Genomic DNA, 15,035 nt, shown 5'->3' with positions numbered 1-15,035 from the left:
AAGTCTCTTACAGTTTGTTTCCCTCTCTTTCTTCCCCCCGTCTCATAGGTTTATCTATTTTCTTTCTTAAATTCCACATATGAATGAAATCGTATGGTATTTCTCTTTCTCTCACTTATTTTGCAAGGCATAATACACTCTAGCTCCATCCATGTTGTTGCAAATGGCAAGATTTCATTCTTTTTGATGGCTAATATTCCATTGTATATGTATACCACATCTTTTTTATCCATTCATCAGTTGATGGACATTTGGGCTTCGTAGTATGGCTATTGTTGATAATGCTGCTTATAAACATTGGGGTGCATGCACCCCTTCAATTCTGTATTTTTGTATCCTTTGGGTAAAAACCCAGTAGAGCAATTGCTGGGTCTCTTGTATGGTTCTCTTTAGTTTTTTAAGGAACCTCCATACTGTTCTCCAGAGTAGCTGCACCAATTTGCATTCCCACCAACAGTGCAAGAGTACTCCCCTTTCTCCACATCCTCACCAACACCATTTTGTTCTTGTGTTGTTAATTTTAGCCATTCTGACAAATATGAGGTGGTATCTCATCATGGTTTTGACTTGCATTTTCCCGATGATGAGTAATGTTGAGCATTTTTTCCTGTGTCTGTTAGCCATCTGGATGTCTTCTTTGAATAAATGTCTATTCATATCTTTTGCCCATTTCTTAACTGGATTATTTGCTCTTTGGGTGTTGAGTTTGATAAGTTCTGTATAGATTTTGGATACTAACCCTTATCAGATATGTCATTTGCAAATATCATCTCCCACTCTGTAGGCTGCCTTTTCGTTTTGTTGATTGTTTCCTTTGCTGTGCAGAAACTTGTTACCTTGATGAGGTCCCAATACTTCCATTTTTTCTTTTGTTTCCCTTGCCTCCAGCGGCATGTCTCATAAGAAGTTGCTATGGCCAAGGTCAGAGAGGTTGCTGCCTGTGTTCTCCTCTAGGATTTTGATGGTTTCCTGTCTCACATTTAGGTCTTTCATCCATTTTGAATTTATTTTTGTGTATGGTGTAAGAAAGTGGTCCAGTTTCATTCTTTTGCATGTTGGTCTCCAGTTTTCCCAACACCATTTGTTGAAGAGACTGTCTTTTTTTCTATTGGATGTGCTTTCCTGCTTTTTTGAAGATTAGTTGACCATATAGTTGCAGGTCCATTTCTGGGTTTTCTATTCTGTTTCATTGATCTTAGTGTCTGTTTTTGTGCCAGTATCATGCTGTATTGATGATTACAGCTTTATAATATAGCTTGAAGTCTGCGATTGTGATGCTTTTGTTTTTCTTTTTTAGCATTACTTTGGCTCCTTGGGGTCTTTTGTGGTTCTACACAAATTTTAGGATTGTTTGTTCTAGCTCTGTGAGAAACCCTGGTGGTATTTTGATGGGGATTGTATTAAATGTGTAGATTGCTTTGGGTAGTATAGACATTTTAACAGTGTTTGTTCTTCCAATCCATGAGCATGGAGTGCTTTTCCATTTCTTTGTGTCCTTTTCAATTTCATTCATAAGTGTTCTGGATTTATTCCTAAGTCCTACTGAATTCCTATTCATAAGTGATTAGGTTTATTCCTAGATATCTAATTGTTTTTGGTGCAATTGCAGATGGAATTGATTCCTTGGTTTCTTTGTCTGCTGCTTTGTTATTGATGTATAGAAATGTAACAGATTTCTGTATATTGACTTTTATATCCTGCAGCTTTGCTGAATTCATGTATTCTAGCAATCTTTTGGTGGAATGTTTCAGGTTTTCTACATAGAGTATCATGTCATCTGCAAATAGTCGAAGTTTGACTTCTTCCTTGCCCATTTGGATGCTTTTTATTTCTTTTTGTTGTCTAATTGCTGAGGCTAAGACTTTCACTACTGTATTAAATAGTAATGGTGAGAGTGGACATCCTTGTCTTGTTCCTGACTATAGGGGAAAGGCTCTCAGTTTTTCCTCATTGAAGATTATATGAGCTGTGGGTCTTTTGTATATGGTCTTTATGATGTTGAGGTATGTTCCACCAGTCCCTACTTTGATGGGCATTTTAATTAAGAAAGGATGCTGGATTTTGTCAAATGCTTTTTCTGCATCTATTGAGAGGATCATATGGTTCTTATCCTTTCTTTTATTAATGAGGTTATATCACATTGATTGGTTTGCAAATATCGAACCAGCCCTGCAGCCCAGGAATAAATCCCACTTGATCATGGTGAATAATTCTTTTAATTTACTGTTTATTCAATTTGCTAGTATCTTGTTGAGAATTTTTTCATCCATGTTCATCAGGGAGGTTGGTCTGTAAATCTCCTTTTTATTGGGGTCATCTGGTTTTGGAAGCAAGGTAATGCTGGCCTTGTAGAATGAATTTGGAAGTTTTCCTTTCATTTCTATTTTTTTGGAACAATTTGAGAAGGATAGGTATTAAATCCTCTTTAAATTTTTTTTAACGTTTATTTATTTTTGAGACAGAGAGAGAGCATGAACGGGGGAGGGGCAGAGAGAGAGGGAGACACAGAATCTGAAACAGGCTCCAGGCTCTGAGCAGTCAGCACAGAGCCCGACGCAGGGCTCGAACCCACAAGCTGTGAGATCATGACCTGAGCCGAATTCGGATGCTTAGCCGACTGAGCCACCCAGGCGCCCCTTAAATCCTCTTTAAAAGTCTGGTAGAGTTCTCTTGGGAAGCCATCTGGCCCTGGAGTTTGGTTTGTTGGGAGATTTTTGATTACAATTTTCATTTCTTTTCTGGTTATGTGTCTGTTCAAGTTTTCTACTTCTTCCTGTTTCAGTTTTGGTAGTTTGTGTGTTTCTATAAATTTATCCATTTCTTCCACAGATTGCCCAGTTTCTTGGCATATAATTTTTCATAAGATTCTCTTATAATTGTTTATATTTCTGTGGTGTTGGTTGTGATCTCTCCCCTTTCACTTGTGATTTTATTGGGTCATTTATCTTTTCTTTTTGATAAGTCTTGCTAGGAACTTATCAATGTTATTAATTCTTTCAAAGAACCAGCTCTTAGTTTTGTTGATCTAGTCTACTGCGGTTTATTGTATCTATATCATTTGTTTCTGCTCTTCTGCTGGCTTTAGGCTTTATTTGCTCTTCCTTTTCTAGATCCTTAGGTGTAAATTTAGGTTACACCTAAAGTATTAGGTATTTGAGACTTTTCTTGCTCTTGAGGTAAGCCTGTAGTGCAATATATTTCCCTTTTAGGACTGCCTTTGCTGCATCCCAAAGGTTTTTGGACTTGTGTTTTCATTTTCATTTGCTTCCGTATACTTTTTTATTTCATCTTTAATTTCCTAGTTAACCCATTCATTCTCTAGTAGGATGTTCTTTAGCCTCCATGTATTTGTGGTCTTTCCGATTTTTTTTCTTGTGGTTGACTTCAAGTTTCATAGCATTGTGGTATGAAAATATGCATGGTCAGGATGCCTGGGTGGCTCAGTCGGTTGAGTGTCTGACTTAGGCTCAGGTCATGATCTCATGGTTCGTGGGTTCGAGCCCCACGTCGGGCTCTGTGCTGACAGCTCAGAGCCTGGAGCCTGCTTCCGATTCTGTGTCTCTCCCTCTCTCTGCCCCTCCCCCGCTCATGCTCTGTCTCTCTGCCTCTCAAAAATAAAGAAACATAATAAAAAAAAATTTTTTTTAATATGCATGGTATAATCTCAATCTTTTTGTACTTGTTGAGGGCTGATTTGTGACCCAGTATGTAATCTATTCTGGAGAATGTTCCATGTGCATTCTAAAAGAATGTGCATTCTTCTGCTTTAGGATAGGATGTTCTGAATATATCTGTTAAGTACATCCAGTCCAGTGTGTCATTCAACGCCATTGTTTTCCTGTTGATCTTCTGCTTAGATGATCTGTCCATTGATGTAAGTGGGGTGTTAAAGTCCCCTACTATTGTATTATTGTATTATCATCAGTGAGTTTCTTTATGTTTGTTGTTAATTGATTTATATGTTTGGGTGCTTTCAGGTTGGGGGTACAAATATTTATAATGGTTAGATCGTGATGGGTAGACCCCTTAATTATGATATAATGCTCTTCTTTATTTCTTGTTACAGTCTTTGGTTTAAAATCTAGTTTAGGGGTGCCTGGGTGGCTCAGTCGGTTAAGTGCCCAACTCTTAGTTTTGGCTCAGGCCATGATCTCATGGTTCGTGAATTCGAGCTCCACTTTCAGCTCTGTGCTGACAATGTGGAGCATACTTGGGATTAATTCTCTCTCTCTCTCTCTCTCCCCCCCTTTCTCTCTCTCTCCTCCTCCTTCACTCTCTCGCTCTCAAAATAAATAAACTAGGTTTTTTTTTCCCATTTTTTAAAAGTTTATCTGATATAAGTATATGGTTACTCTGGCTTTCTTTTGGTGTCCATTCGCATGATAGATGGTTTTCATCCCTTCACTTTCAATCTGCAGGTGTCTTTAGGTCTAAAATGAGTATCTTGTAGGTAGCATATAGATGGATCTTGTGTTTTTATCCATTCTGATACCCTATGTGTTTTGATTGGAGCATTTACATTCAGAGGGATTATTGAAAGATATGAGTTTAGTGCCATTGTGTTATCTGTAAACTTGGTGTTTCTGGTGATGTTCTCTGTTTCTTTCTAGTCTTTGTTGCTTTTGGTCTTTTTCTCCCCACTCAGAGTCCCCCTTAATATTTTTTGCAAGGCTAGTTTAATGGTCACAAACTCCTTAGTTTTTGTTTGGGGAAATCTATCTCTCCTATTGTGTGAATGACTGCCTTGCTAGGTAAAGTATTCTTGGCTGCATATTTTCCCCATTTAGCATGTTGAATATATCCTGTCATTCCCTTCTGGTGTACCAAGTTTCTGTGGACAGATCTGCTGAGAACCTGATCTGTCTTCCCTTGTACATTACGGACTTTTTTCCCCTTGCTGCCCTCAGGATTCTTTCCTTGTCTGTGTATTTTGTGAATTTTACTATGATATGCCTTGGTGATGGCCAGCCTTTGTTGAATTTAATGGGAGTTCTCTGTACTTCTTGGATTTTGATGTTTGCATTCTTCCCCAGATTAGGGAAGTTTTCAGCTATAGTTTGTTCAAATAAATCTTCTGTCCCTTTTTCTCTCCATCTTCTGGGATTTCTATGATATGAGTGTTATTCTGTTTTAATAAGTCACTGAATTCCCTAAGTCTACCTTCTGATCCATTACCACTTTTTTCCAGCTTCACTGTGTTTCATAATTTTGTCGTCTGTATAACTAATTTGTTCCTCTGCTTCATCCATCCACACTGGCATGGCATACACCCAGATTTGCACCTCGGTTATAGCATTTTAAATTTTGGTCTGACTAGATTTTAGCTGTTTTATCTCTGCAATAAGGGATTCTCTAATGTCGTTGTTGTTGTTGTTTTTTCAAGCCCAGCTAGAATCCTTATAATTGTTTTACATTCTGATTCAGACATTTTACTTATATCTGTATTGATTAAATCCCTGACCATCATTTATTCCTTCTTTCTTTTGGGATTAATTCTTCCATCTTGTCATTTTGGAGGAAAAATTAAATTTAATTTAATTTAAATTAAAAAATTTTTAAATAAAATAAAGAAAGCTAGATTCTAGGTATGCTTTGGTCTGCTTGTAGAAGCTTGATAGAAAAAAAAGACAAAAATTAAAAAATAAGTAAATAAACAAAACTTGCTCTTTCTGTATCCAAGAAAAACAAAGCAAAACAAAAACAGAATCAGCCAACCAATCAACCAACCAAAAACCTGAAGGAAGCTAGATCCTGTTTCCCCTAGAACTGAAGCTTTGCAGCACTCTATGATCAGTAGACTTGGTGTGGGCAAGGGGTTTGTGCTGGTCTTCGGGGGAGGGGACTGCTGTTGTGATTCTCAGGTGGACTTGCCCTATTGGAGATGTGCCTGGAGGGAGCAGTGGGCACGGCTTGGTGTAATGGCTCCGTTCTCCACTTGGTGGTGCTGTTTAGCTCACTGAAGTCAGTCAGTGCTGGTGGGTTAGGGGTGAAAATAACTTCAGCCCTCTCTCTAGTCTCTGGAGTGGAAGGTCCATACCCTCACAGACATGCGATCAGTCACCCTTCCTGTATCTCCAGCTTTTGTTAGATCCCCACCTTCACCCTGTCTGTGTCCAAGCTGTCTGCCTGCCAGGTGCTGCTGCCCTTCTGTGTCTTATCTCTCAGGTATGGCTGTGTTTCAAAACCCCACACTTCAGAGATCCCCACACTTCAGACCAGCACTAATCCTCTGGGGGAGGATCTCGCTGTGCTGTGGCTGGTGCCAGCTTGTCCCAGAAAACATTTGTGTGATTGTGCAGCAGTAGTGGCTCAGTATTTATGGTAAATCGCAACACACAGCCGGTGCCAGGGTTTGCTGCCCTCAGCTGGTGTCTTTATTCCTATACTGGTGAACGGGGCAGCTCTATGGTGCCCACTGGGTCTTTTAACCATGGAGAGGCCATATCACCTCTACCAAATGCACTCCAAGCTGGGGAACTGCTTTTCCCCATGTGACCCAGGGGATCTTTAGACGTGCTGCCTGCTCCCCACTTCCTTGCTGCAGCATCACCAGGGGCTGAAGTCCGAAATTTCAGACTCTGCGTGCTCTGCTGTTTATAAGAACTGGTGATATTGTTGGGCACCTGGGTTGCATCAGTTGGTTGAACATCCAACTCTTGATTTTGGCTCAGGTCATGAGCTCACAATTTATGAGATTGAGTACCACGTAGGGCTCCATGCTGACAGCACAGAGCGTGCTTGGGATTCTCTCTCCATCTCTGTCTGCCCCTCCCTTGCTCACGTGTGCACTTTCTTTCTATGAAAATAAATAAACAAACTGAAAAAAAACTGGCAGTACTGAAATCCTCTCCTTTTTTCCTGTCAATGGTTTTGGGGAGCAGTTTTCTTGTGCAATCCCCCATGCACATTTTCACTCTTTTTTTTTACCCATCGTTTCTCTCTGTCTCTCTCTAGCTACTCTCTCCGCATTGAGGGCTCCCTTCCCACCACAGCACCTGGGACTCTTTTCTACCACAAATCAAGTCTGCACTTCCTACCTTCCACGGGTCATTTTTTCTGTTTGTAAATGTGCAGCTTTGTTCTCTAAGACTTTCCATCAATTTCTTGGGTGTTCAGAATGATTTGATATTTATCTAGCTGTTTGGGGTGTGGGGAGGCAAGCTTAGGGTTGCCCTACTCCTCTGCCATCTTAACCCTCCCCCCATTCCAGCCATTATTTCTTTAAATACATTTTAGCACTACCCTTGTTCTTCTCTCCTTCTAGGACTCCAATGACACAAAGGTTAGTTCTTTTGTTATAGTCTCCACAGGTCCCTGAAGTTTTAGCTCATTTGTTTTTAGCTTATTTTTCCTCTATGTTCTTCAGATTGGATAATGTATATAGTTTTATCTTCAAGTTCACCAGATCTTTTCTCTGTCCTTTCCATTCTGTTATTGAGCCCATCCACTGAGTTTTAAAATATTAGTTATTGTATTTTTCAATTCTAAAATTTCCATTTGGGTGGTGCCTGGGTGGCAATTAAGCCTCCAACTCTGGAGGCACAGGTCTTGGTTTCAGGGTCATGAGTTCAAGCCTCACATTGGGCTCCATGCTGGGTGTGAGGCCTACTTAAAAAAATAAAAATTTTCATTTGGTTCTTCTTTATTTCTTTGCTGAGACTTAAAAAAAAATTTTTTTTTCCACTTGATTCAGTAATGTTCATACTTGCTTTAAAATTCTTGTCCGGTAATTCCAAGAGGTGTCATTTGGTGTTAGCATCTGTTGATTGTCATTTGTCATTTAAGAAGTGGTGAGAGTGGGCATCCTTGTCTTGGTCCTGACCTTACGGAAAAGGCTCTCAGTTTTTCACCATTGGCAATGATATTAGCTGTTGGTTTTTCATAGAAGGCCTTTATTATGTTGAGGTATTTCCCCTCTAAACCTACTTTGTTGAGGTTTTTTTTATCATGAATAAATGTCATACTTCGTTAAATGATTTTTCTGCCTCTGTGGAAATGATCATATGGTTCTTATCATTTCTCTTATTGATGTGATGCATCATGTTGATTGATTTGCAAATATTGAACTACCCTTACAAATCAAATAAATTCCACTTGATCGTGGTGAAAAAATTTTTTAAATGTATTGTTGGATTTGGTTTGCTATTATTTTGTTGAGGATTTTTGCATCTGTGTTCACTAATGAGAGTGGCCTATAGTTCTTTTTTTGTGATGTCTTTATCTGATTTGGGTATCAGAGTAATGCTGGCCTGATGGAATGAATTTGGAAGTTTTCCTTTCTTTTCTATTCTTGGAAATAGTTTGAGAATAATAGGTATTAACTCTTCATTATTTGTTTTCAATATAAGAAATTTATTGTCAAATTGGTTTCCATACAACACCCAGTGCTCATCCCAAAAGGTGCCCTCTTCAATACCCATCACCCACCCTCCCTCCCTCCCACCCCCCATCAACCCTCAGTTTGTTCTCAGTTTTTTTTTTATTTATTTATTTATTTATTTATTTATTTATTTATTTATTTATTTATTTATTTTTTACTGAAAAGTCCACATTGTGTTCTCAGTTTTTAAGAGTCTCTTATGCTTTGGCTCTCTCCCACTCTAACCTCTCTCTTTTTTTTTTTTTTTCTTCCCCTCCTCCATGGGTTCCTGTTAAGTTTCTCAGGATCCACATAAGAGTGAAAAGATATGATATCTGTCTTTCTCTGTATGGCTTATTTCACTTAGCATCACACTCTCCAGTTCCATCCACGTTGCTACAAAGGGCCATATTTCATTCTTTCTCATTGCCACGTAGTACTCCATTGTGTATATAAACCACAATTTCTTTATCCATTCATCAGTTGATGGACATTTAGGCTCTTTCCACATTTTGGCTATTGTTGAGAGTGCTGCTATAAACATTGGGGTACAAGTGCCCCTATGCATCAGCACTCCTGTATCCCTTGGGTAAATTCCTAGCAGTGCTATTGCTGGGTCATAGGGTAGGTCTATTTTTAATTTTCTGAGGAACCTCTACACTGTTTTCCAGAGTGGCTGCACCAATTTGCATTCCCACCAACAGTGCAAGAGGGTTCCCGTTTCTCCACATCCTCTCCAGTATCTATAGTCTCCTGATTTGTTCATTTTGGCCACTCTGACTGGCGTGAGGTGATATCTGAGTGTGGTTTTGATTTGTATTTCCCTGATGAGGAGCGACGTTGAGCATCTTTTCATGTGCCTGTTGGCCATCCGGATGTCTTCTTTAGAGAAGTGTCTATTCATGTTTTCTGCCCATTTCTTCACTGGGTTATTTGTTTTTCGGGTGTGGAGTATTAACTCTTCTTTAAATGTTTGATAGAATTCACCTGTGAAGCAAATGGTCCTGGATTTTTCGTTTGTTGGGAGTTTTGAGACTACCAATTCAATTTCTTTGCTGGTAATCAATCTGTTCAAATTCTATTTCTTCCTGATTCAGTTTTGGTAGGTTATATGTTTCTAGGAATTTATCCATTTCTTCTAAGTTGTCCGATTTGTGGGCGTGTAGTTTTTTATAATATTCTCTTATAATTGTTTGTATTTCTGTGGTGTTTGTTGTTATCCCTGCTCTCTTTTTTAATTTAATTTTTTATTTTTATCTTTCTTCTTTTTTATATGTTTTTATTTTCTTGGCTCCTTTCCACTTTTTTGTTGTTGTTGATAAGTCTGGCTAGAAGCTTATCAATTTTATTTATTATTTTTGAAGAACCAGCTCCTTGTTTCATTGATCTGTTCTATTGTTTGTTTTAGTTTCCATATCACTTTTCCTTTCTAATCTTTGTTGTTTCCTTCCTTCTGCTGGTTTTAGGTTTTGTTATTCTTTTTCTAGCTCCTTTAGGTGTAAGGTTAAGTTGTTTATTTGAGATTTTTTTGTTTCTTGAGATAGGTCTGTATTGCTATAAACATCTTTCCTAGAACCACCTTTGCTGTGTCCCAAAGGTTTTGAGCTTTGTGTTTTCATTTTCATTTGTTTCCATGTATTTTTTTTAAATTTCTTATTTTATTTCCTGGTGGCCCATTCATTGTTTACTAGCATGTTATTTAACCTCCATGTATTTGTGATCTTTCCAGGTTTTTTTCTTGTGATTGACTTCTAGTTTCATAGTGTCGTGATCAGAAAAGGTGCATGTTATGACTTCAGTATTCTCGAGGTTTGTCTCGTGGCCTAATATGTAATCTATTCTGGAGAAGGTTTTTTTAAATTTTTTAAATATTTACTTATTTTTGAGAGAGAGAGCACACACAGGGGAGGGGCAGAGAGAGATGGGGGCAGAGGATCCAAAGTGGGCTCTGCACTGACAGCAGTGAGCCCAGTGTGGAATTCAGACTCACAAATTGTGAGGTCATGACCCGAGTTGAAGTCGGACACTTAACTGACTGAACCACCCAGGCGCCCCACACCCTATGTCTTTTGATTGGAGCATTTAGTCCATTTACATTCAGAGTAATTATTGATAGTTATGTATTTGTTGCCATTTTATTTCTTGTTTTGTGGTTGTTTCTGAAGATTTTCCCTGATCCTTTCTTCTCTTTCTCTCTTTCATGGTTTGATGGTTTTCTTTAGTGATATATTTGGATTTCTTTTTTTTTATTCTTTGCATATTTATTAGTGTCCTTTTATTTGTGGTTACTATTATGTTTGTATATAACATCTTCTGCATATTTGATGGTTGCATATGTTTGAAGCCATTCTTTACTCCTCTTCCCTCCCATGTTTTAGTGTCATATGGTGTCATATTTTACATCCTTTTACTTTATGAGTCCCTTGACTCATATTCAAAGAAATACTTATTTTTAATGCTTGTGTAGTTTTTATTTTTCATACTCTCACCTGTATTCTTTCCATTAGACTCAGAGAGTTCCCATTAAGGGGCACCTGGGTGGCTCAGTTGGTTAAGCGTCTGACTTCGGTTCAGGTCATGATCTCACGGTTCATGGGTTCGAGCCCTGCATTGGGCTCTATGCTGACATCTCAGAGCCTGGTGCCTGCTTTGAATTCTATGGCTGTGTGTCCCTCTTTCTCTGCCCTCCCCCACTTGCACTCTGTCTTTCTCTCTCTCAAAAACAAATAAACATTAAAAAAATAAACAAAAAAGATTTCCTGTTAATATTTCTTGCAGGGCTGGTTTAGTGGTCATGAACTCCTTTAGTTTTTGTTTGTCTGAGAAACTCTTTATCTGTCCTTCTATTCTGAATGATAGACTAGCTGGATAGAGTATTCTTGGCTGCAGCTTTTTCCCTTTCAGCACTTTGAAGATATCATGCCACTCCCTTCTGACCTGTAAAGTTTCTGCTGAAAAGTTTGCTGGTAGCCTTATAGGCTATTTTTAATTTAATTTAATTAAAAAAAATTTACATCCAAGTTAGTTAGCATATAGTGCAACAATGATTTAGGGGGAAGATTCCTTAGTGCCCCTTACCCACTTAGCCCATCCCCCCCACCCCCTCCCACACCCCCTCCAGTAACCCTCTGTCTGTTCTCCACATTTGAGAGTCTCTTGTGTTTTGTCCCCCTCCCTGTTTTTATATTTTTGCTTCCCTTCCCTTGTGTTCATCTGTTCTGTGTCTTAAAGTCCTCATATGAGTGAAGTCATATGATATTTGTCTTTCTCTGACTAATTTTGCTTAGCGTAATACCCTCTAGTTCCATCCACGTAGTTGTAAATGGCAAGATTTCATTCTTTTTGATTGCTGAGTGATACTCCATTGTATCGATATACCACATCTTCTTTATCCATTCACCCATCAGTGGACACTTGGGCTCTTTCCGTACTTTGGCTATTGTTGATAGTGCTGCTATAAACATGGGGGCGCATGTGGCCCTTCGAAACAGCATAACTGTATCCCGTGGATAAATGCCTAGTAGTGAAATTGTTGGGTCGTAGGGTAGTTCTATTTTTAATTTTTTGGGGACCCTCCATACTGTTTTCCAGAGTGGCCGCCCCAGTTTGCATTCCCACCAGCAGTGCAAAAGAGATCCTGTCTCTCTGCATCCTCGCCAACATCTGTTGTTGCCTGAGTTGTTAATGTTAGCCATTCTGACAGGTGTGAGGTGGTATCTCATTGTGGTTTTGATTTGTGTTTGCTTGATGATGAGTGATGTTGAGCATTTTTTCATGTGTCGGTTGGCTATCTGGATGTCTTCTTTGGAGAAGTGTCTATTCCTGTCTTTTGCCCATTTCTTCACTGGCTTATTTGTTTTTTGGGTGTTGAGTTGGATAAGGTCTTTATAGATTTTGGATACTGACCCTTTCTCTGTCATGTTGTTTACAAATATCTTCTCCCATTCTGTCACTTGCCTTTTAGTTTTGCTGATTGTTTCTTTACTGTGCAGAAGCTTTTAATTTTGATGAGGTCCCAGTAGTTCATTTTTGCTTTTGTTTCCCTTGCGTCTGGAGACGTGTTAAGAAGTTGCTGCAGCTAGGGGCGCCTGGGTGGCTCAGTAGGTTGGGCATCTGACTTCGGTTCAGGTCATGATCTCACACTCCATGAGTTCGAGCCCTGCGTTGGGCTCTGTGCTGACAGCTCAGAGCCTGGAGCCTGCTTTGGATTCTGTGTGTGTCTCTCTCTCTGCCCCTCCCCTGCTCATGCTCTGTCTCTCTCTGTCTCAAAAATAAATTAAAAAAACATTAAAAGAAATATTTAAAAAGAAATTGCTGCAGCTACGATCAAAGAAGTTTTTGCCTGTTTTCTCCTTGAGGATTTTGATGGCTTCCTCCTGCCTTTACATTTAGGTCTTTCATCCAATTTGAGTTTATTTTTGTGTATGGTGTAAGAAAGTGGTCCAGGTTCATTTTTCTGCATGTCAGTGTGTCCAGTTTTCCCAGCACCATTTGCTGAAGAGACTGTCTTGATTCCATTGGATATTCTCTCCTGCTTTGTCAAAGATTAGTTGGCCATACATTTGTGGGTCCATTTCTGTGTTCTCTATTCTGTTCCATTGGTCTGAGTGTCTGTTCTGTGCCAGTACCATACTGTCTTCATGGTTACAGCTTTGTAATACAGCTTGAAGTCCGGGATTGAGATGCCTCCTGCTTTGGTTTTCTTTTTCAAGATTGCTTTGGCTATTTGGCGTCTTTTCTGATTCCATACAAATTTTAAGATTGTTTGTTCCAGCTCTGTGAAGAATGCTGGTGTTATTTTGGTAGGGATTGCATCAAATATGTAGATTGCTTTGGGTAGTATTGGCATTTTAACAATATTTGTTCTTCCTATCCAGGAGCATGGAATCTTTTTCCATTTTTTTTGTATCTTCTTCATTTTCTTTCGTAAGCTTTCTATAGTTTTCAGTGTATAGATTTTTCACCTCTTTGGTTAGATTTATTCTTAGGTATTTTATGGTTTTTGGTGCATGGCCTCTTCTTTTTTAATGTTTGTTAATTTTCGAAGGAAGAGAGACAGAGCATGAGTGGGGCAGTGGCAGAGAGAGGGAGACACAGAATCTGAAATGGGCTCCAGGCTCTGAGCTGTCAGTGCAGAGGCTCAAACTCACAAACTGCGAGATCATGACCTGAGCTGAAGTCGGTTGGTTAACCGCCAGAGCCACCCAGGGCCCCCTTCAAATAAACTTTCTGATCTCTTTTCTCTCTCTTCTTCTTTTGGGATCCTTATATTTTATTAAAAATTTTGTTTGTTTTTGAGAGAGCACGTGTTGGGGAGGGGCAGAGAGAGAGAGAGAGGGAGAAAGAGAATCTTAAGCAGGCTCCATGCCCAGCACCGAGACTGACATGGGGCTCTATCTCATGACAGTGAGATCATGACTTGAGCCAAAATCAAGAGTCAGATGCTTAATTGACTGAGCACCCAGGCGCCCCCTTCTGAGATCCCTATAATATGAAAGTTATTATGCTTGATGGAGTTGCTGAGTTTCCTAACACTATTCTCAATTTGCATAATTTTTGTTGTCTCATTTGCTCATCTTGGTTACTTTACTGTCTTCCAGGTTATTAAATCATTCCTCTGCTTCATCTAGCCTCCTATTTATTCCATCAAATGTATTTTAAATTTCACTTATTTTGTTCTTCATCTCTGACTGATTCTTTTTTTATCTCTTTGTTAAGGATCTCACTGAAGTCCTCCACTATTTTCTCCAGTGAGCATCTTTACGATCATTACTTTAAATTCTCTATCAGGCATATTACTTCTATCCATTTTGCTTATGTCTCTTGCTATGGTTTGGTCCTGTTCTTTCATTTGGGACATCTTTCTCTGTCTCCTCATTTTGTCTAACTCTCTGTGACTGTTTCTCTGTGTTAGGAAAGTCAGCTACTTCTCCTGCTCTTGAAGGTAATGGTCTTATGAAGAAAAAGTCCTATAGTGGCTCTGCAGTGTCCCCTGTTCCCTGGGACCTGGCGCTTCAGGGAGTGCCTCCTATGTGTGTTGTTTATACCCTGCTGTTGAGTCCTGGCACCCTCCCTTTTTTTCAGTCCAGTTGCCTGCAGAGGCTCTTTTTGCCTGTTGTGGGCAGTGTTTGGCTCCCAGAAGGGGTGGGGTGCATTTTAATAAGGTGTGCACTGGTCTGCTTGTGAAATGAGACCTTCCAGCACAGCTGCTCCTGCTAGAACTAAGGTCCCACAAAATATGCAGGTCGGGAGATGAGGTGTTGGTGCAGTTTGTGCCCGTTTTCTGGGAGAAGGGCCCTGCAGTGTGGGGACTGAGGCAAGCATGACTGGGAAGGGTAGGTCTACCAAAGTTTGTGGAGTGGGGGAGACCTTGGTGTAAGCCAGTTAGGTAGTGAGTGTCAGTGATGCACTGGTTCCTGCAGGTGGCCGTATGTTTTTGCTGGGGGTAGGGGAGGGAAATGGCACCTGCCAGCTCCTTTGTTCCTGGAGAGGTTTCCCTGTTATCCCTGCCTCTCTGGGCCATGATTTGCGATGAGTGAATCACTCTCCCTCTTCTCTGCCCCCACCACCCCTGGCATTTTTCAAACTGCTGCTTCTAGGCTGTGTCTGCCTGGGTTGTTTGTTATGCTGTCTCTTTAAGGGTGAGAACTCTACTTTCTAATGTCTTCTGGGCTCT

General features: G+C 39.7%; 1 protein-coding gene and 1 non-coding gene across 17 annotated transcripts in view; both read left to right on the top strand.

Annotated features, from left to right (window-relative positions):
- Positions 1-15,035, top strand: part of CFAP92 (cilia and flagella associated protein 92 (putative)) — an 82,496-nt gene that overhangs the window by 30,796 nt on the left and 36,665 nt on the right. The window lies entirely within an intron of this gene.
- On the top strand, positions 3,430-3,514 carry TRNAL-UAG. Its single transcript has one exon. It is a non-coding gene; the product is annotated as a tRNA-Leu (tRNA).

The sequence above is a fragment of the Felis catus genome, chromosome A2 (genome assembly GCF_018350175.1).
Source record: "Felis catus isolate Fca126 chromosome A2, F.catus_Fca126_mat1.0, whole genome shotgun sequence".
NCBI lineage: Eukaryota > Metazoa > Chordata > Mammalia > Carnivora > Felidae > Felis > Felis catus.
This window is presented reverse-complemented; position numbering and strand designations above follow the sequence as displayed.